Genomic DNA, 24,488 nt, shown 5'->3' with positions numbered 1-24,488 from the left:
CTGAAAAAGGCCAGAGGAGGAAGCGCAGTTAGGGGAGTGGATTCTGCAGACAGGGAACAGTCCCTGCTCCAGTTGTTGAGTATCCACATGAAGAATTAACTGCACATCTGCTACACATGTACAGAGGGCCTAGATCCACCCAGTGTATATTCTTTGATTGGTGGTTCAGTCTCAAAGAGCCCCCTAGAGTCCAGTTTGGTTGACTCTGTTGGGAAGGACATAGGAACTCCTCACTCAACTTTCTTGTTGAATCTCTGCCATAACTCATATGAGTGAGACATGTGCACTCATGGATCTACTGCTTTTCAATGTTTAAGATTATTTAACATTAAATGAGAATTATTTTTATAAGCAATTAAAACTTGACTTCCCCATCTAATTTCAAATATTTCTCACTGTCACTGAAGCATATGCTTAAAATTAAGGGACAGGAAGTTTAATTTTGAAATAATTCATACATGATTTGTTTAAGTTGTTACTATCATATGGTCTGGTCAGTCCATACTGTTTTCCCATATGTTAATCTGTTCCTCTATGGATAAGTAATATACATCAAGTTCTTTTTAACCAGCTCTACATTAAAAATTTAAATATAAAATGTCTCCAAACTTCTCTTTTCATAACAAATATAAAGGGATAAGTCAATATAGAAAGAAAGCACTGTATTCAACATAGTCTTTATAGAATCTTTGTTTGTATGGTAATAAGGGGAGGGTCACTTTTAAATAGTTGGCCCTCACACAGGGACTTACAGAGACTAAAGCACCAACCAAAGAGCAGCATGAGCTGGACTTAGGTTCCATATGCATATGTAATAAATGTGGAGTTTGGCCTTCCTCTCTGACTCTGACTCTGTTGCCTGTCTTTAGACCCCTTTTGCCCAACTCAGTTGCTTTATCTAAGATTAATTGGAGAAGATGCATCAAATTGCATCTTGATATGTCAAGACCAGTTGATATCCATGGGAGGCCTCCAGTTTTCTGAGGAGAAAAGGAAAGGAAATGAGGAGAGGTAAAGTGAGAGGGAGAAACTGGGAGGAGAGGAGGAAGCAGAAGCTGTGATTGAAATGTAAAGTATATACATAAATTAATAAAAAAATATTGGCCCAATGAATTTGTGATTTTTTTAATCATTAGTTCAACACAAAGGAAATAAAAGATCTGAGGATGGAGACTGATTTCACCTGATCTCTATATTCGGGGAAGGACCACATGCTAATGAGTTGGATAAACACTGAGGATATCACCTCAAAGACAAGAGAGGCCCTTGCCTGAGGACTGGCAATCAAATAAGGAAGACATACAAACAGTGAAAATATAAACCAACCAAGAACCTGCCTGAGCTTAGGAGTGAACATATCCATTTTACTCAAAGGCTTCCAAATAAAAGTTTATCTTGAACACAGCTTGATTTCAGACTTGGACTTCATAAAAACAGAGAAACCAGTCAGTTCCACCTGGATTTTAGATTTACCCAACTGTGACAGAGTAAATAGATATTGATTGAACCTGTGAAATTTGTGATAAGTTGTTATGCATCCAGAGTTAACCAGTTCTCATTGGGGAAAAAATGTAATATTGTCAAGTCTTTTCGAATAATGTTTGCTTGAGTTTCACTTAAAACCTAATTTCTTTAATACTTTAATATCTTGATTTATCTAATAGAAAAATTTAAAAGATGGGATATCCCATTCTTATGTTTATCTGTTACAAATAAGATTTCATTGTCTGACTTCAAATTTTAATTCATGCTAGCTTAAGAAATTTTTCAATGATACATGTAATTGTGTTTACTTTGATATGCCTTGTAAATTTGAATTGAATTGAATATTGCCTTGTAAATTTGAATTAAGTGATAATAACAGTTTTAAATGGCCAAGTTATTTATAAGACCCAAATGGCCAAACCTCTATTCATCAAAAGCAGTTGTATTACATACACTATATAGAAAATGTTAAGCATTTCTTCACTTTGACTCAACAACACGTGATGCTCTCAACCTACAAATGCACAGATTATATTTCATACAGCATATTTTAATGATTTCATTTTTTCCAGTACATTTTTCCAGTTCATTTTTTTATTTGTATTTCAATTACAAATACTTTGGAATATATAAAGATTACTTATGTTATAGCAAGAAATTGTGAGAGATTCTTTTTAATATTTATATTGAAAGATTTTTAGTGATTTTTCTATGTGATTTAAGAAATCATCATTTAATTGGATTATTTCTCGCATTCAGTTATTGTGTAAATATTTTATACTTCATACTGAAAATCATAAATGGTCATCCAGCTATGGGAAAAACTGCATTTTTAAAGAAATAGTACTTCTGTTCAGATTTTATTTCTTGCAGATTTCTCACACAAGTAATACTTCATCAAAAAGAAAAACTGCATTTAATGTGTATTAACTATACAAAGTACAAGGTTTCCATGAATTTTTCAAATACGCTTAGAGTGCAATTCATTATATTATTCATTGATATTAATCCCCATTATGATTTTCTTAAAGGACTGTTTTGGGATTTGTTTTTTAAATACATTTTATATGTGTAAGTGTTTTTCCTAGGTGTTATTTCTGTACTATATGCATAGATTTTGCCTTGGATGTCAGAACAGACTGTTGGATCCCTCTAGAACCTTGTTGCAGACAGTTCTGAGTATTATGTTGGTGCTGGGAATTCAATCCTGATTCATCAAAATAACAGTCAATGTTCTTAACTGCTGAGCAGTTAATATACCTTCTGATATTTTTATTGCTCTCCTCTTCTTCCTAAATCCCTAGTGTTACTTCTAGCTTCATGCCTTTATTATTTGCTATATATTTTGATGTGAGTAAAGTTATGCCATACTTATTTCAAAGACTAGATTATTTCCTTGAGCATGTTGATCTCTAATTGCATCTGACTTTTTGAAAATAATGTGGTTTCATTTTTTATGTCTGAATAAAGTTTTTTTAAGTATATACACCATATTTTTCTTAGTCCATCTTAATGTTATAATTATTGAATTAACTTTATTAATTATATAAATTGCCTGCTTGTTTTAATTTTTGAAAATCATAGCTTATGGGCTAAATCAGGCCATCCTATCTACTGATTTATGGATCATAGGTTAAAAGTGATTAAATAATTCCATTGATTAATGATTTACAGGTGAACATTCCCCTTTAATTTGATATTAAAATTCTGAGTCTAAAATTTATTTACGTCATTTGTTATCCCTCCCTACAAAATTTTGTTTAATTAGTAGATCTATATTACAATACATATCATTGCTTTCTAAATCTATTTCTATACAAGTCATGAAGACTATACTTTACGTGTGGATTTGTAATCTGCTCAATTTGACTACTGATATGCAAAATCTAAAACCTTTGTCAACCAGCATTGTGAACAAAATATTTATCCAATATTATATATAGATAGCTATAGATATATAGATTACAGATAAGTTAATCATGAATGAATACTGAAAGTAATATGTATTTACCTAAGTTCCACAAAAATTTATATATTTAACCAGTAAGTATTTAAATTGTTAAGCTAAATATATGAATTAATGAATTTTATTATAATAATGAAATTTATCTATATAGAGAGATATAAATGTAGATGATATTATAGTATATAATGCAAAATATTTGGCGATCAAATATTTCAAGTTCTGTAACAAATATATATGTATATATTTGTATATATGTATATATGTATACATATATATGTATGTGTATATTTGTATGGGTATGCATACATATATATATGTATGTACATATATACATGTATAAATATAAACATATACATATATATTAACCAAAGAAGATAAAGCATCTGCAATCATTGTATAGCTTTTATATTACTCTTCCTGTGCTCTGATACTTGAAGTCTAACAAAAGATATAGTTTTAAACATGAAAATGGAGAAAATAGTCATAATCCAAATATCTGGAACTTACTCAGGGGAGAATACACCAATTAAAACTCATGTTATGCTTTTCTGCTTCAAAATGGATATCCACATTTTCTGCATATTTAACTAGATATTTGTGAAGAAGATTATGATTTTTTTCCTGTTTAGTTCATTCTATTTTAATACCACAGTTTTATTTATTTATATCTTTAGCTTAATATATTTTGATATGCTTACCCCTTTGTTCAACCCCCACTTATCTACTATTCCAAGTTCATGTTCTTTATAACTCTCTCAAATAAGAAAAAATAATAATATAAATCAAAACAAACAAGCAAAAGATCCAATAGTACAAAATCAAGAACAAAATTAAATAAAAGTGAACAAAACCCAAACTAAACACACATGGAATCTCTTTTGTGTGGGACAACTACTTCTGAACATGAAAGAAATTGACTTTGACTTGCATAGCATTCATAATCACAAATAACTTCTTGATTGGCATGGGACTCGTGTCTCCTTCCCCATCGAAGAGCTGGTTTTGTTTGTTTGTTTGTTTGTTTGTTTTTGTTTTTTTAAATCTGGCTTGAATCTGTGCAGATCTTGTGCATACTCTTACATTTTTTGTCAGTTCATATGTGTGTCTATCCTGTTATGTCTGGAATTTGCTTTTGCTCTGGATTCATCCACCAGGTCTAGCTATTATGATCTTTCTCCTGATTTTTCAACAGTGCTTCCTAAGGTCTCAAGGGAGGTGTTTGATAGAGACAGACATTCAATGTTGACATGAGTGCTCCAAAGACTCTCAATCCAAATGTGGGTCTTCCTGTTAATTACCATCTACATATAAGAAGAGACTTGTCTGTTGAGAATTGAATGTTGCTCTAAGACTCCTCTCTCTCTCTCTCTCTCTCTCTCTCTCTCTCTCTCTCTCTCGCTTTCTCTCTGTGTGTGTATGCATGTGTGAGTGTGTGTGTGTGTGTGTGTGTGTGTGTGTGTGTGTGTGTGACCTCTGAAGCCAGAAAATCATTGATTCCCTTGGAGCTATAGTTCAAGGCACTGGGAGCCTCCTGCTGAGCTTATTGAAAATCAAATTGAAGTTCTCTGGAAAATTGTTAAATGCCTTTAAAAGCTGAAATGTTTCTTCATCTCCAAGACAATAGATTTTTTTTTAAACATAAATATATTCATTTGTAAGTGGATGCAACATGCAAACCAAGTATATACATTTTAATAATCTTAATCTCAGATCCACAATGATAAACAACTTTTTGATAAACACTTCAAAATACTATGGCACACAGTCCTCTGGGAAATCAAATGAGTGCTAAGTAAAGCTAGCTAGAAAAATCCAGTCTGCTTGTTAGTAACCTGAATCTGATGTCAGCCATCTGATTGTGTTTCCTCATTTTAGTAGTAGTTTTTTGAGTGAGGCCCAAAGGCCAAAGCCTAATGACAGTGTCTTACCATGAACTGCTTTTTCCCTCCCAGTCCTTTAGAAAGCATCTAAGTCTCTGTATTTAACACTTTCATCAGGAAGCTCTCTGGCCAGTTTCAATGTTTTGCATAATCTTTTCTATCAGATGCTCTATTTTCCAGCTACTTCACTCTGTAGGAATCTTTCTTTGTCACTGCATATATGTTTACAGTTCTCTGTTTGTTGTTACAATAGGCAGGATAGGATGGGGATCATCATAGAATATTTCCCATGGGCTTACATCAGGGGGTAATGAAATTTGAGTGTATTTTATGATTAAGAGGAATTTCTTTGGATTTAAGAATAATCTCCAAATGCATAAATAGCAGTGATTAATCAAAGTCAGCTTCATTATTTTTCAAACTGTTTCTAATTCATTAAGCTCTTAAGATACTTTACTATTATATAATCTTAGAGATGAAAAAGAATTATTATGTGCTTTTGTGATCATTAAATATGACACATAAATGACATTGAACACCATCAGGAAAATACTTTCTTCTTTCTAAATGAAGAGTGAAAGCTCATGACGTTACAAGAATGAGATGTAGAGGATGATTACTTCTCAATGCAGGGGGTGCTAATCTCATAGAAATGCCATTTCCCTGACATTGTTATTGACGCCACACAGAGTGACTGGTGGGAAATTAACCATTTTTTTTCATAATGGCCTCAAGCATTAGGGAGAATATGCTGACAATGTATTCTCAAAGTACAAACTGGGACAGAAATACAAACATTGCTATTTCTTTTTCTTTCATTCAGAACCTCAAATATCTCTCTGATTCCTTACACTAACTATAATATCAAAAACCTTTAATATAGAGAACAAAACATTCATTGATTCTTCTGATGACATAACATTTCTAGTCATGAAATTATGTTATTTCCACTGACATGTTCTATTAATATAATCTTAGTTATATGTTTCAAGTGGTGAGATTATATAATACAAAGGAACACATCTACTACCATTTGGTGGTTTGTTAGAACTTCTCATTAATCTACCAAGGTGTATTTAGCATTACGTCTGCAGACAAATGTTCCCCATTAAGAAGCTACTTCTCACATTGACCCTTCTCTAAACTTTCAAATCTGATTAAGATTTCAAAGGTTGTGTTGATGTATTGGAATAGCTAAAGTCCAGTGCTTACTTGCATTTGTTTGGGATCATTGTTGAATTTTGTTTGTGTAATAGTCATGAATAATAGAAAACCATGGTTTATTTGTCATAAATACTTTTATTATCAAACTCTGTGTGTGTGTATTCATTATTACTTTTTTCCTTTTTTTCTCTTTTTTTGGATATTTTATTTACATTTCAGATGCCATCTGTTTTCCCTATTTCTCCTCCCTAGAGAACCCCTATTCCATCCCCCCTTCTCCTTTTTGCTTTTATACACATTTTAAAATTTTAATGAAAGGCTTTATAAATTTGGTAATCCTCAATAACAAGATGCCCATACAATCAGAAGTGTAACCCAATATCAAGACTAGATATACAACTATCTTTGACTGGAAGAGACATGTGAACATCTGCCTCGATTCCCCACCACCACTCTCTCTCTTGTCACCTAGCTGTTCCTCTCCTCCTCCTCCTCCTCTCCTTACTTCTCCTCTATCTCTCCTTACTCCTCCCACCTTAGCTCCTCCTACACATCACCCTTACTGTTAAAATAAAACCTTTCTCTCAAAATACAGTTAGAGCATAACTATACCAATTTATGTCAGTAAGGTACAAGATAGACCTAATACCCAGTCTATCATTTTGTTGACTAACCAGAACCTCTTTCATCTCTCCTAACTAAAAGACTTAGTTCTGAACCTGGCTTTTTTCTTGTCTTTAGAATGAATGTCAGCTGAAAATCATCCTCTCAAATCTTTTCTATCATAGTAAATAGCCGGGATTGGCTATGAGACTATAAGTCTTCAACCCCGTCGGAAATCCAGAATGACTGAGTTAACTGAAATTATGGGAAGCAAAAAGCATAGCTTCTAAAACTGAGCCAATTTATAGAGACCAATGAACACCTGGACAGTCCCTATACTATTATCAAACTCTTAAATGTAAGGCTTTTTATTAATCCTAGAATGAATATATATATATATATATATATATATATATATATATATATATATATTCTAAAATACTTTTGTCAAGTTTTTATTTCATGATAAGATCTATAAAAGATATTACCAAAAACCTTATACAATTTGAAATCTAAATTTTGAAAGCCTATCTTTGCACGTGTGCAATGCCCATCTATGCCTGTTCACTGTTATATCACTTGCATTTTACCAGATTGGGATGTAAGTACTCATAAAGTTGTTAAACTGGCCTAGCTTTGGCTCATAATAAAATTATAATTTTAAGGGAAATAGTCCCAACTCTAACTACTCCAACAGACCAAGTAAGCTTTGTCAAATGTCAATCTATCAATTACAGAAAAGAAAAAGTGGAGAAAAAAGAAGATATTTGTTCAGTATGATCATGTTGAGGAATCATGTATGTGTCTATTGTTTCTAGATCTTTCTTTAGTTATATTAATATGAGATTTATATTTTAAAATTTAGAAATGTTTTATAAAGGTGAATATATATATATATATATATATATATATATATATATATATATATAATAGAGTTCTGGTCTAGGTTCCCTTTTTTATTCTATTTTTAAATTTGAAAGTAGTTTTATTTTTATCAGTATATATTTTATTCAATATATACTGATGGTGGGCAGTGTTCCCTCCTCCAAGTCCACCCAGATCCCCCTCACCCCTCAAGATCCACAGTCTTTCTTTCGCTTTCTCACTGGAAAATTCTTGAGTATTTCTTAAACAATAGTTATATAATGAGAACTCAAATAGAATAAAACAAACAGAAGGAAAAAATATTAAATTGATTGAAAGGAGTTTTTCAGTTTTTAAACCATTAAGATTTTTTAAATATACAACCAAAAAGTTTCAGGGTCTATATCTTGGAAGAAGTGTGTGTGATACAAGAGTTGAATTTTATTTTGAAATTTAAAAATGAAGATTGATAGAGATTATGTAGAGTATAGGCAGGACCACTTCCAAGTTTGGTATGTAAAACTGGTATCACTTTGAGTTGGGATAAGATCGGATGAGGATGAAATGTGGTGAGAATATTATAACATTATGCTGGTCATTGTCAGTTGTTGGATTATCTTGCATGATAAACAGTATATCCTATTCTTTGTATCTTCATCAACATCTTAGTTCAATTTGCATGAAAAGGTAGTGACCCCAAATTTTCAACTTTTCCCAACCATTTTACTACTTGAATTTAATATATGAAAGAATTTTCATAGAACTTATATATTTGATTTTCTTCAAGTTCGCAAAGACTTTTAATACCTTAGTAGCCTTATCTTCTCTATCTTTGTTAAAGAAGACTGAAAATATCATTACCATTAATATCCATAGGAGTAAAATTTCCAACTATTCTTTCATATAGACATAGAATCATATAACTAAACAAGTGCATAGACTCCATGAGAGTATAAGCATTATTAATTTGACTTAGATTATAAACATTAATAATAAAAGATTTGAATGATAATATACACAGAGATATCCATACATTACTTCTTTAGATCCATAAGACATCCTTTATTCATCATGGAAAGTTGGTATATCTCCAAATTTATAGTGTTCTAAATGTCTTTTCTAAAATGTCTCTATAAAAGATCAGCATCAGAGTTGGTTCATGACTTCCATGAAGTATATTATTCTAATGAAAAGTTAACAGCAAGAAATCAAGTATTTAGAAAATTTTATAGCAATTTTAACATTGGCACCACAACCTAGAACAAAATTGATGCTTGTGTCTTTGAGCAAGTTATAGGGTCTCTTGTGTTTTCTCAGATTTGTAGGTGGTACAATCAGCACTTTTCATTATATGGGGCTCTAGGATCACTGTGCCAAAAGTAAAATAAATATACTCTAGACATATATAGATGTAAATTATTTTATTGGAGTTAAAGTTTATTATAAATTTAGTGATTAATAAAAATGAGAAAATAGTTGTAGTAAACTAAAAACATTGCTAAATATTTTTGGAATAAAAATTGTAGTTATTTCTCCAAATATCTTACAGCTTTGAAAACATTTCCAGCTCACTGACATTGTTCTAATAGGTGTGTGTGTCCCAGCAGCTTTACATCCTGTTACACAATGATAGTGTCACATTCAGGCAATGATTCATCTTTTTTTTTAACTCGTTCTAAATTGGGCAAGCTAACAAACAAATTAAAAATCTTAAAAATTGTATACACAGAACTAATGGGAACTGGACATATAGGATTTAATCAGACATATAGTTTATATTTCATGATTAATACATTTATTTTCATTCAATGAATATGTGCAGGTTTATAATGAGCTTTATGCATGTTCTGTTTATTCTGCCTTTAGTCATTTTATAGGTACTATCTTGAGTATGAAATTGAAATTATGAATATTTTCACGTCATATTTATTTTATAATTTTAGAAACTCAATTGTATTGGGCTGAAGCAAATTTCTATTTGCAAGTGGGAGAAATAGGTTAAGTGGGCACCCTCTCAAGCTGGGAGGCCCTGGAACAAAAAAGACAGCCAAACAGGTACCCCGGGCCTATGGCAGGTGCCACAAGGATGAGTGGACCTATGATGGAGAGATGGGAAAGAGGGAGTAAATGGTGGAAAGATAAAGCAAGGCTAAACAGTTTCTGTGTTACAGAGAGAGATGGAACAGGTGATACCATGAAGTTGAAGGACAGGCAGATATGAGGTGCCACCTCGACTGCAGAGTCAGTCTGTGCTTATGTCTGTGGCTTGTGTTGCCACTAAAACTACCCTGTTAATGGTTCTACTAAAGGCCATGGCGACATCCAGCCTGTGCTGCCCCTAGAGGCCATGTCGGGGAGTGTGGTTCCATTGCAGTCCGAGCCTGTGTTGAAGTCTGAGGCTATGCTATCACTAAAAGATTGGGCAGTGGCCCAAGTCTGGGCTGCTGGCTGAGGTCATGGGCCTGAGAGGATGAAAACTGGCTACATGGCAGTTTTTGCATGGCCAAAGCCAGAGAGCTGACCCTGAGGATACTATGGCACTACTCAGCTTATCTGTAAGCCCAGATCCAGAGCACCAAGTTATCTCACTCATACATTTACCCCATCTATGAACTGCTGAAGCTAGTGAAGAAGGCAGTCCTGCAGATCCAAATCTACAGGCTCTCCATGACAAAGGGTAACAATTGGGATATCAGAGATGAGTCCCTGTGAGGATCCACTACCAATAGTGTAGCAGAAATCAGAGGCCTCGAACCAGATCAACGACTCCCAGCAGTGAACAAGTAACTTTGTTTAGTAGAGAAGGAGGAAGGTTTCACAGGCAGAGGATAGATATGAAGGGACAGGAGATTAGAGAGATTGGGGTCTGTGTTGTGAGATTCACAAAGAATCTAAAACTAAAAAACAACAAACTTCCCCTCTCAGGCCTTTCCTTCTTGAATCTTAAATTCAGAGTGTATGCAGCTAATAATTGCCTGAAATAATGGGGGGGGTGCATGTTGGTAGTTACAACAAGGACTCAAGGTATCTCAGGAAGCAACTACTCTCTCCTTCCTCCCCTTGACTCCTTCCTTGACTATGTTGATCCTCTACACTGATTCTTAGGACTCAAAATAAAACAAATGGTATGTTACTGACACTAGAACCTCTCTCCTTCAAAGTGCCACAAAACTGGTAAATTTCACATTTCATAGTAGCCCACATGTTAGAAGAGTAAAAAGTACCCATCAGAACCAGAACAGATATCCATCAATGGCTCTCAACCTTAATAATGCTGAAACATTTTAATACAGTTTCTCATGTTGTAGTGACCCACAACTATAAAATTATTTTGTTGCTACCTAAAAACTGTGATTGCACTACTCTAGGTAATAGTACTGTATCTGATATGTGATGCTCAAAGGGTTTCTACACACTGGTTTAGTACCACTAGTTCATATACATCTCATTAGGTGTCTTACTATCAGTGAAAACAAATATTTTAAATTTCATTCAATAATTTTGCTACACAATTGTAAATTGGTCATTGGATTTAACCTTGTTTTGTTGTTTTTATTTGTTTTTGTTTGAAACAGGGTTTCTCTATATAGCCCTGGTTGCCCTGGAACTCATTCAGTAGACCACGCTGGCCTGGAAATAAGAGATATTCCAGCCCCCGCTTTCTGAGTATTGAGATAAAAGGTGGGTGCCAGAAAGTCCAGTTTGAATCTAATCTTCAAACAGGCAGATTTACAATGGGTCATTTTAGAAAGCTCCTATATCACTTAGACCTTTTAAAAATCCTTCACAATAGTCACAAATAATATAAAATACCTTGGTGTGAATCTAACCAAGCAAGTGAAAGATCTGTATGACAAGAACTTTAAGTCTTTGAAGAAAGAAGTAGAAGACCTCAGAAGATGGAAAGATCCCCCATGCACATAGATTGGCGGGATTAATATAGCAAAAATGTCGTTCTTGCCAAAAGCAACCTACAGATTCAATGTAATCCCCACCAAAATTCCAATTCAATTCTTTATAGAGACAGAAAGATCAATTTGCAAATTCATCTGGAATAACAAAAAACCCAGGATAGGGAGAACTATTCTCAACAAGAAAAGAACTTCTCAGAGAATCATCATCCCTGACCTCAAGCTGTACTACAGAGTAATAGTGATAAAAAGTGTATGGTATCGATACAGAGACAAGCAGAAAGATCTGTGAAATAGAATTGAAGACTCAGAAATGAACCCACACACCTTTGGTCACTTGATCTTTGACAAAGAAGCTAAAACTGTTCAATAGAAAAAGGACAGCATTTTTAACAAATTTTCAACAGGTCAGCATGCAGAAGAATGCAAATCAATCCATTCTTATTTTCTTGTACAAAACTCAAGCCCAAGTGGATAAAGAACTTTCCCATAAAACCAGATACACTGAAATTAATAGAAGTGAAGGTGGGGAAGACCCTTGAATACCTAGGCACAGGGGAAAAGTTCCTGAACAGAGCACTAATGGCTTATGCTCTAAGATCAAAAATTGACAAATGGGACCTCATAAGATTGATAAGCTTCTGTAACGCAAAGAACACTGTCAATAGGACAAAACAGCAACCAACAAATTGAGAAGAGATCTTTATCAATTCTACATCCTATAGATGGCTAATATTCAATATATACAAAGAACTCAATAAATTAGACTCCAGACAACCAAATATCCCTATTAAAAAATGGGATACAGAGCTAAATAAAGAACTCTCAACTGAGGAAACTCAAATGGCTGAGAAGCACTGAAAGAAATGTTTAACATCCTTAGTCATCAGAGAAATGCAAATAAAAACAACCCTGAGATTTCACCTCCCAACAGTCAGAATGGCTAAGATCAAAAACTCAGGTGATAGCAGATGCAGGCAAGGATGTGGAGAAAGAGGAACACTCTTCCATTGTTTGTGGGATTGCAAGCTGGTACAACCACTCTGGAAATCAGTCTGGCAGTTTCTTAGAAAATTGGACAGCATTAACTGAGGGCCAAGCTATACCCCTGGGCATATACCCAGAAGATGCTCCCACTTATAACCAGGACATATGCTCCACTATGTTCATAGCAGCCTTATATATGATAGCCATAACCTTGAAAGAATCCAGATGTCCTTCAACAGAGGAATGGATACAGAAAATGTGGTACATTTACACAATGGAGTATTACTCAGCTATTAAAAACAATGAATTCAAGAAATTCTTAGGCAAATGAATGGAACTAGAAAATATCATCCTGAGTGAGGTAACCCGATCACAAAAGAATACAAATGGCATGCACTCACTGATAACTGGATGTTAGCCCCAAAAGGTTACAATATCCAACTCACAGACCACATGAAGCTCATGAAAAAGGAAGATCAAAATGTGGGTGCTTTGGTCCTTCTTAGAAGGACTATGGGAAAAATACTCATGGAAGCAAATATGGAGACAAATCATGGGACAGAAACTGAAGGAGGGGTCATCTGGAGACTGTTTTACCTGTGTATCCATCCCATGTGCAGTCACTAAATGTAGACACGGATGTGGATGCCAGGAAGTGCATGCTGACAGGAGCCTGATATAGTTGTCCCCTTAGAGGTCTGTCAGAGCCTGAAATATACAGAGGTGGATGCTCACAGCTAACCATTTAACAGATCAAGGGATTCCCAATGGATGAGTGATAGAGAAGACTGAAAGAACTGAAAGTGTTTGTGACCCCATGAGGAGAGCAACAATACCAAAAAACCAGAGCTCCCCCAGGGTCTAAACCACCAGCCTAGGAGCACATAGGAAGGGACCCATGGCTCCAGCTGTATACATAGGGGAGGATGGCATTGTGGGACATAGGTGGGAAAGGAAGTCCTTCGTCCAGTTAAGGCTGGATGTATGGGGGAATTTGTGGGTGGGAAGGTGGGAGTGGGTGGATGGGTGGGGGCACATCCTCATGAAAACAAGAGGGGGGTGAATGGGATGATGGTTCCTGGGGAGGGGGATGGGAAAAAGGGTTCACAGCTGAAATGTAATTAAAATATCCAATTAAAAAGCAATAAAATAAAATAATTACAAATAAATAAATAAATAAATAAAAGAAGTATATAAACTGGTGAGCAAAGATGAGAAGCTCTTTTCTTGACCAGCCTCTGAGGGTATCTGAATCGATGTTACAAAGATTGATTATGCTCAGATTCATTTAATAGAAAACCCTTAGAGCCTTTTACAAACACCAATAGGGTTTGAAAAGATTACTAAGAGGGTAAGAGGTTTGTTGTGCATGTACGAGAATCTTCGTTTGGATACCCAGCCCTAGGTTTAAGGGTAGGAGTCACCTGGAACAAGTGAAACAGTTGGAACAGCAGCACAGAAGGGAAGAGTCCGTCAGATACCCAGAACTTATGGCCAGGCAGCCTTTCTCAAATGATGCTTCTCAGGGCCAGCAAAATGACTGTGTCTCAAATATAAGGTTGGGGAATGATTGAGGAAGAAGCATAACACCAACTTCCCTCCCTATAGAAACATAGATGGGTGCACATTCCCAAATGCATATACAACCTGCATGTAAACACACACACACCCACACACACACACACACACACACACACAAATACACACAAACACACACATACACATAATGCTCACTTTATTTTTTTAACAAAATTGCCTCCAGTCTCATCTCCCCGGTTCATACTCCATTGAGAATACATGTCACAACTTCTTTGTCCATTTATCCTAAGGACATATGGCAGTTAACCCATCTCACCCTTTGCAAACACTTCTCCAATAGCCTTTAACTGTTTATTTTTCCTGAAAACACTGACTTCATTTTCTTTCTTTTGGAAAAAAAAATTCTGTGGTGATTTAATGTTTAAGAAAGACAAATAATCTCAATATTGTTTTTCAGAAATGGCTATGCCAGGCACCAGGGATCTCTTTTCTCTCTATTACTCAGTTTTTAATAACTTATCATTTCTTTAGCGGTTAAACTATCTAAATTACAGTAATGTTGGTCAGAATTTCTGACTTGTATCTACCTGACATTACTAGCTGTTAAATAATTTTACTATTAATAGTATGTTCATATAATTGCTCGAAGTATACATATTTTAAAATTTGATTGTTTCAATGAAACTATATATCGTTAACCTGAATGCACTATCACTCATAAATAAAAAAATGACACTAGTTATTGGCAGTATAACTGATGGCTAAAATGGCAGCTAAGTTCGAAACAATGAACCTTATGTATTAATTCCTGGACTTACATGTTATAAGATACTATATAAGATATTAATAGGAGTATTAATTATATGAGATGATCATACAGGGAAAATTTTATATATTTTGTAAAACTACAATTTAATAACAAAACTGTTTAGTTTAAAAATATGCAAAATACATAACAAGATGTATATCAATAAAAATATATTTAATGTTAATGTTAATGTTAATTGTCACAATGGAATAAATTGTGGAGAGATGGTGAACAGACTCACATTTCTGAGTCATCTTTTTGTTTTACAATGTTAATGAAGCTGTCAGGGTCACTGAGGACAGTTATCTGTGTACATTATTATTTATTTGCATTACTTGCTGAGTATGTATTCTTTAGAGACCTGCCATATTACTACTTAAGCTGCTTAAAGCACACAAACACCATTTATAAATTCATGGCCAGCCTGAAGATAAATAATCATTCATCTCATGATAGATACCTTTAATGTTAATTACTCAGATAAAACTAGTGTCATTAAAAAACATGTTATATATTATACTACCAAATCCCTTCATTAAATTCTATTAACACAATTAATAAGCAATTCATCCAGAGAGGAGCTCTCTTTATCACTGCTTTACTTTGAATTACTAAACAATGCCCAGAGTATAGGCCCCATATGAATTTCAAATACCATTTATTTATTTATCTAATAAACAATTAATCAGCTATAAACATGGGATATAACACCTTTCGTGCTTCTGAAAAAGAAAAATATCCAGTATTTGACTTTCAATAGTTAAATTAAGCCAATAGTTTTCTAGGCTTAAGCTTCACCAGTAAAATACTCTAAGGTATAAAAATGAAAAATAAATTCAAAGGTCAACTTAATAATGATCTTTATCTTCTTCAGATATTCTGAGTTAATGAAGTCAGATGTTCATGCCATTGTTTTCTTTGCATCTTTGAATCTGAGTGTCATGTGTTACCTTCTAGCCCTTGCTGACAGTATATTCAGCAGACTAGGAAAAGCTATTATACTTGAACAATTTTGCTTTGAAGCTTATGCCACATGTAACATCTAGACATTTTAGTACTTCTCATCCCATATCATTCCTTCTTTAAAATACTGTTATTTCTTAAATAGACCAAATCAATATCATACGCAAATATTCTCACAAAAATGTTGGAAACAGTCCACAGTAGTTACAATATTTTATTAAAAACTACTTTCTACTCAGCTGTGGTTAAATTCTAAAGCTTCTGCAAACTCACCCCAACTCTTGCAAAGACTCTGTTAAGATGACTAAAATATGTGGGGAGCCTACAGAAGGCGGCTGTCATCTGTGAAGCCATCTTGAGCCATATACCCGGAAAAGAGACTTGATTACAATAGCCTACAACAGCTGAGCACACTCTGATAACATCTTGTTTTAGATACCCAGAATTTTCCCTTGGGTGTGTGAGACTTAATGGTGTGTGACTTAAGGGCATGACTTAGAGACCAGATTTAGAGACAAGACCTAAGGGCATGACTTACAGGTGTGACTTAGAGATGTGGCTTAGAAGTGAGACATATAAAAAAAAGGTGAGAGGCAGACAGAAGAAATTATTAGGTATTTGGCACTTGGCACTTGGAGGAAGAACTTGGAATTAGACAGTAGACACTTGTACTTGGATGAGACTCGAGACTAGAACTTGGAACTTGGAACTTGGAGGCACTAGGGACTAGGAACTAGGGATTAGAAGCTCAAGACTTGGGACTTGGACTAGGAAGAGACTGAAGAATAAACGGGATTGAATCACAGTCTGTCTGGTCTCCATTCTTCTCATCTGTCCTCTCTCTCTTGCTGAATCCCGTGGACTGGAGCAGCTTGGGGCAGTGCAGGCTCTAACAGTTTAGACCCCAAGGCTTCTGGCAGTGTGGGTTCCAACTTTGATAGAGCAGTCCTCAACATTTTGGCCCCCAAACGTGGCCGAGAGCAGTTTTCAACATTTTTTTTGTGTGTGTGCCCAATGTAGGGCAGCTCTGGCTGCAACAAAAATAGAGACAGAATTTAGTGTCCATAATAGCAGTTTTACCTTGACAACAAAGAAAACAGAATCCCATCCACCTTGTTCTGGTGACTTGCTTTTGACACTCTTTATATTCTCCTAGATTTCCAGACAGAGATAATTTACTTACTGGCATAATTTTAAGTAGCATATAACACCACGGAAACCAACACACCTAGATAGACAAAGAATATTATTGCATTATTGTTGCTTTAAAACCTCTTGCAGTTGTATGTTTAAATTGAATTGAAGCTTGATTTTCATGAAAAGTTAAAAATCTATTTATACCTATGTAGTCATATCTTTTGGGAAATTATATATAAATACACATGATTTGATAATATGGCTATTTCCCAAACTCAAAACTGCATGTATTATAAAACATCTGATATTTAATTGAACAAAATATTTGTTCAATGTAAAGTTAAATGCCTTCAAGACACAGAAACTTTCAGAATATTTAAAAAGAAAATTCAAGATTTTTGAACTGTTGAGATAGGGAGCCTAAAATACATAACTCCAATTTTGCCTTGAGAGCCAACCACATATTCTTTCAGGAGAGTGTGATGTTGTATTTAACAGTCCTATTTGTACCAGAAGACTACATTTTTCAACCATATGGTCATCTCATTACAGAGTCCAAATGAAGAGACAATGTCATGTTAGAGCTGATTGTTGTCTCTCACATTAACTCATTCCTGTCACAGTTAAAATCCGTCACATGGATGCCACCTGGAAGAGTTTTTTTAAAGACTGTCTTAGTTAACTTTTGTCTTGCTATGATAAAACAACATGACCAAGGCAACATATAAAGAAAACATTTAATTTCATGTTTTAAAATCAGAAGGTTAGAATCAGTTGCTGTCACTGTGGTTAACATGGAAGCAGGTAGGCTGACATGGCACTGGAGTGGTTACTGAGAATTTATCTCATGGAATACAACCCAAGGCCCTGCCAACTAAGTGGGAATGGTTTGGCCATTGAAACCTTAGAGCCAGCCCAGATGATCCACCTTTTTTTAACAAGGCCACACTCCTAATATTTCTCAAACGCTTCACAGAATAGAAACTTTTTATTCACAAATATGAGGCTATGGAAGCTGTTTTCAATGAAACCATTATAAGCAGTAGTTTTGTAGAATGAAAACAAACAAACAACAAAACAAAAAACAGAGCTTTTGGGAACATGATTTACTTACTTAATTTATTCCACTACACTACTATTTATTCATGGTATAATTTTTATTTATCTGATATAGAAAGTCCCTGTGTAATATGAAGGACTGCAAAAATATAAAAGACATATGAGGGGACATTATTCTCTTTGCTAAACCTTTAGATTGAATCGAAGTTATACTTTTGTTTATACATTTAGAATTATTGTTAATGGAAATATATATATATATACTGTCTGCCATGCTGTGTGTAGGATGAATAATTTCATATTGTAACATATATATTCATCTCAATATTTACTGCTCCTCAATATATATCACTATATATATTTATTGAAAATGGTTTAAGGTTATGAGTAAAACTTTCTCCACATGAATGTTCCATTAACTAAGAACTAAGTTGAATATTGGCAACATTGTTTCAAAGAATTACAAGTATATTGTTGAGGACTTTTGCAATAGCCTATTGTATCAGTGATTGAAGTTTGAATATTTTCTTTCCTAAATACTTTTGTCAGTTATAGTTCTGTTCATAAAACTAGATTCTCAATTATCCTTTGAGATCTTCCAGCCTCTGTGGAGTAAACCATACTGAATTCATTCTCATTGAAGGAACTCAAACCTTTGTCTTCATGAAGAATCACTGTTAAGTGTAGAGAGAAGAGAGGCAGAAACAGTTGTTTCTTCAGCTTACTGCACTGAGCAAATGTCTAGACATAACATTACACATTTATGTAGTGAAGACAAGAGCTCTGTTCACAGGGAAGATTTAAGTAGATGAGAGAGATACACAGATAAAGAGTTAAAGACTGTGAAGTCAAAGAGCTCTGTCTCATATTCAGCAGATGTAGAACTTGTGTTACTGAAGGTAAATATTAAATATCAGATTAATAAGTATTTGAGGAAACTGAGTGTGAAATCAAAGAGTGTTTGTTTATGGGTTGGGTTATGTGACTGTTTGGTTCTTTGTTGAAAACTAGAGGTTCCTCCCTCTCCCCCAGCCCTCACCCCCAGTAGTGGCATATTTCCATTCATTCACCTGGGTCTCTGGGCTTCTCTCCTGTCTCCCCAACCAGTTCCCAATCCTGCATTGCTACACACCTCCGTTCAATTTCTTGACCCTCTGTATATGTCCATTTGTCTCCCCCTATACCTGATTCTGCCCCACTTTTCCTCTCTCCTCACCTCTCCTACCCAGGTTCCTCCTTCTCTCTGCCTCCCTAGATTATTTTTCTCCCTTCTAAGTGGGATTGAGGTATCCTCACTTGGGCCTTCCTTCCTGTTTAACTTCTTAATGTCTGTGGGATGTATTATCAGTAATCTGTAGTTTTTGACTAATATACACTTATAAGTCAGTACATATCATTCATGTTCTTTTGGGTCTCAGTTACTTCACTCAGGATGATATGGCCTAGTTCCATCTATTTGCCTGCAAAATTCATGATGTTCTCATTTTTAAAGCTGAATAATATTCTATTGTGTAAATGAAGCACATTTTCTATATTCATTCTTTGATTGAGGGACATAGGGGTTGGTTCCAGTTTTTGTCTATTATGAATAAGGCTGCTATGATCATAGTAGTCCTTGTAGTATAAGAAAACAGTACAATTTGTCAGACATTGGATCAGGTGAAAGGAAAATTTCTTTTCCACACAAAGGACTTTAGTATCACTGTTGGACTAAATACAACTCTGTGATTACATATATTGAAAACAATAGTTAAATATACCTTCCAAGTCTCAATTAACTACATTTTAAAAACTCACATATGGATCTATCAAAGTAAAAAGAGAAAGACTTCGACAAATAAGTTGGAAAGGTAATCCATAATGAGTAGAAAAATCCACCAAGTCAAACAAATCAAGACCTAAAGCACATTTTAAACTATCACACACAGACATCGAAAACAGTAAATAAAGTTTATTCCATATCCTTAAAAATTTATATAGACACATAATTGTTTTAAATTTTTATTTAAATATCTGCATGTCATAGCAAGAATTAATGACAAATAGACATGCCAATAAGCTAGCGAACCTGAATAGATCATACTAAAATTATTAGAAAAAAGCAGAACAATAAATAATATTTTAAAAATCATTAATGGTTTGGAAAAATATAAAAAGTGGCCTAGAGGGTTAATAAACTTATAATTTAGAAGTTTAAATAGAAGTAAGAGTCATACAGAAGAATGTTTGAACAGAAATGACCAAAATTTTATCTTTTTTAATAAAGCACTTAATCCTACAATTTTACAAAGCTTAGCAGCCTTCAAGAACAAATGACAGAAACAAACTATACTAATGTGCACAATAATTAAATCCCTTGATGCTGGGCAAATTGTAAAAAACATGCAGAGACTGTCAGGAACATCAAGGGCAAGGAGAACAGAGTGCTTCTCTCAGAAACAGTTCATTTAAGAGAGGAGTAACAGACTGAGGACACAGGAAAAGCCATCAAGTTTAATTTCATGTATTGTACTGGACTGAAAGAAAATGTTCCCCATAGGTTCATAGAGAGTGGTCCTATCATGAGATATAGCCTTGTTTGAGTAGATGTTACTTTGTTGGAGAAAGTGTGTCACTGGGAGAGAGCTTTGAGGGTTCAGAAACTCAAGCCATGTCCAGTGTGTTTTAGTCTTTTCCTGCTGCACACAGATCCAGTCATAGAACTCTCACAAATTTCTCCAGCACCATGTCTGCCTGTGTGTCCTCATGCCTCCTGCAAAGATGATACTAGCTAAACCTCTGAACTGTAAGACAACCCCAGTTAGATTATAAGAGCTCTCATGGTCATGGTATCTTCAGCAATAGATACCATTATCTAAAATATGCCTAATGATATTTTATAAGATTAGAAACAAATTAAAAAACAAAATCTTGATCTGCAAAATTCAAAACTTTATTATTCCTTTCCAGAGGCATATGGGCAGAAGTATTACAGGGAATCAGCCAAAGGAAAATGACAGTTGGAGGATATTTAGACTAGTGCAAAAGAAAGTAAAACCTTACAAATAAATATCAAAATGAGAGGGAAACAACAACTTCAAAAATGGTAGAAAAGTAGACTTCATTATCCTTTGCTTTCTAAAGAATATGTTACATGTATTTTGTATGACAAGCTTTATCATGAAAGTATATGCTTCATACTAAAGGTGAATTTGTGCTGGACATGACAGCATCCTCTTTTAACCTCAGTAGTCCATAGAGAAGGGCAGGCATATCTTTTAGAGTTTGAAGCATGCCTGGTCTACATAACGTATTCCAGTTGAGCCAAGATTACAAATTGAAATACTATTACCCCCGAAAACAAAATAACAGCAGCAAGAAAGTTGTATAATGAAAACAAATTCAGGAGCCTTGTTTTACTATAGTGAACTGAATGGCAAAGGAAGTGTACACCCCAGCCAGTCAAAAAAATTAATAATAAAATTGATATATAAAGCACAGGGTCACTTTTTAAGTGGACTTCCTACTATTAGACATTTGTGAGAGGAAGAGGCTAAAAACCTAAAATGTGTAGGCTGGTCATGTTTGTAGTGATACAGTACTAATGGACTATATCCAAGTTTACATATGCCTAGAGAAAGAAGAAAACAATAAATAAAAATGTGGAAGTAGGAATGATTGGATCATCCACTATATTTGGTGTTAAAATGGTAATTGTAGTTGCTTATACAGAATTTGTAGGTCAATGATAGCAGTGACCAGGCAAGATTATATTCATATCACACACACTCTAAACAGATTGATCAACCCTTTAGAAACTTTTTAACAGTTGTGCTTAATTCATTAACTTTATGTGCAAGAATAATTACTGATAATAAAAAAAGGCGACAGTCTTCTAAGGGTTTAATCATCAAAAAACACTAGTAGACATTATATTAGATAAGGGAAGAGAATATGGAAGAAACATTGCATAAAATGTGTCTGTAAGCTCTCTAATTATTAAGAAAATGGTAAAAGAAAATATAACTGGGAAAAAATAGAAAAAAGTAAGCATGAAAGAATGAATATAAGAAGACAAAATAACCATGTATTTGTTTTAAGAAACAGTATAACATTCTGTTTATCAGTAGACACCTGACAGTGTACACTTTGAAGGTCTTAGAAAGTATGTTATCTTCCCATGCATAAATTACCTAACATATAAAATCAAAGCAATAAAATTACCTCAATTTGCATTTGTGATGATTAAATGTGTTTTTTCATGATCAAATGCTTAGAAGAATGTTGCCTTTTTATTATCAGTAATTATCCTTGCAAATAAAGTTAATGAATTAAGAACAGCTATTAAAAATTATTTTTAAGTGAAATAATATTTAATTTTTTTAAAGTTTATGCAACTTTAAAAATATGAGATAATAATAAAAAAGAGAAAATGGTTCAGAAACTAGAAATAAACTCAGTGAAAATGAAGACAAATAAGGTTTCATCAGATCTCAGTAAATGGAGGCCTAGAGGAAACCTAACCTAGATTTATAAAAGATAATGTTTAAAATAAGGTGACATTTCACACAGGAAAATCACAAACTCCATGATTCACTTAGTTTAACATCAACTATAGTATCATGAATTGACTCTGTACACTAGTACCTAAAAGCAGGTGCGTGTTACACAGCAACTGAAGCTAGTACTTTTATACTATCTTAACTGCAAGATACTCTGGAAAGATTTTGATTATTTCCCTTTAGAATGCCTCTCTATCCTCTGAAGACTCTTCCAATAGCCTAAGTTAGTCGTTTTCTTTCATATCTAGAGCTTGATGCTAATAAACTGACCTAAAGATTTTTTTCCAAATTGTTTATTGACTTTAATCACTTCAGAGCCACTGAAAATGAACCAAATGACCAAGTTGCAGAGTTACCAAGTAAAATGTAAACAAGTTACATGCTTAAATAAGTTACTTATATATATTAAAATTTATACATTATCAGCTAAACATATTCATTACTTTTATTGGGACTGTGTTCCTCCCAGAATGTGTCCTGGGCCAGCGAATTATAAGTTTGGACTAAGACCTCAAATTCCTACATTTGGTTTCTACATCAGCAGTTTTTATTTGCTAGTGGCCCTTCATCAAGGGGTTCTACCCCACTGCAATTTCCTTAATCAATTTTGACCCACAACTGGTATTATTATTTAGAAGTCATATTGTTGAGATTTCATGGGTGTCACTTCTGTATCAAATCTGGATGGTACAATATTGCATCAGACTTCCCAGGATTCTGGATTTTACAATCGTGTTGTTATGTTCACTAAACTATGTGAGTTCTATTGTACATGAGCTAATTTGGATTGGAAATCATTAGAAGTCACTTTATGTATTTTGACTCATTGTGGCTTTCTTTAAGGGCCTTCTTTTTTTGAGAAAATAAGCTTCTCCAATGAGGAGTGAAAGCTCTATTCATCTCTGGATACAGAGATATGAATTTATAATGCATTTAAGAGTTCTGCTAGCTTACAACATTGGCAATAATTGAAAGTAACCCCTGATGTTTATACCTCCTTTGTGGTGTGTGCTTGGCTGGATTTACAGTATCTGGCATGATTTCCCTCCTTTTGAGTAGTCCTTAAGTCCAGTTAGACATCAACTGTTTGTCACCATGTTATGAGTGCCACTATAAGCTAGGCCCTTAGGCCTATCTTGCCAAGCTGATCTTTCCTGTGGTTCATGGTGTCACAGCTGGGTCAGACTACTGAATGCTTTCATCCTTTGGCAGCTTATATAACACCATCTTGTATTATGAAAGTTCAGCATCATAGATGAGACTCTGGGTAAGATCCTCTTTAATTCCTCTGAAATCTACAGTCAAAGCATCAAAGGAAGCCAAGAAACTCCCAAAACAATCTATATTGTTCTTGTTGTCTTTGGTTTATTCTTATTAAGCTATGTTGTTTTATAAATTTGAATTCAGCAGCATAGATACTCTGACAAGGGGCCAAATGACCTTAATCCCTCTGGCTGGAATACAGACATAAGCTTAGTACACATCTTTAATTCTAAACAATAAAAGTAAGGTTAGTTCATAGAAGAAAGCAGTGATGTTTAAAAGTGACAAATGATTGGAGGGCATGCAGTCAGTTGAGTT

This window comes from Arvicanthis niloticus, chromosome 17, assembly GCF_011762505.2.
Source record: "Arvicanthis niloticus isolate mArvNil1 chromosome 17, mArvNil1.pat.X, whole genome shotgun sequence".
Lineage (NCBI taxonomy): Eukaryota > Metazoa > Chordata > Mammalia > Rodentia > Muridae > Arvicanthis > Arvicanthis niloticus.
This window is presented reverse-complemented; position numbering follows the sequence as displayed.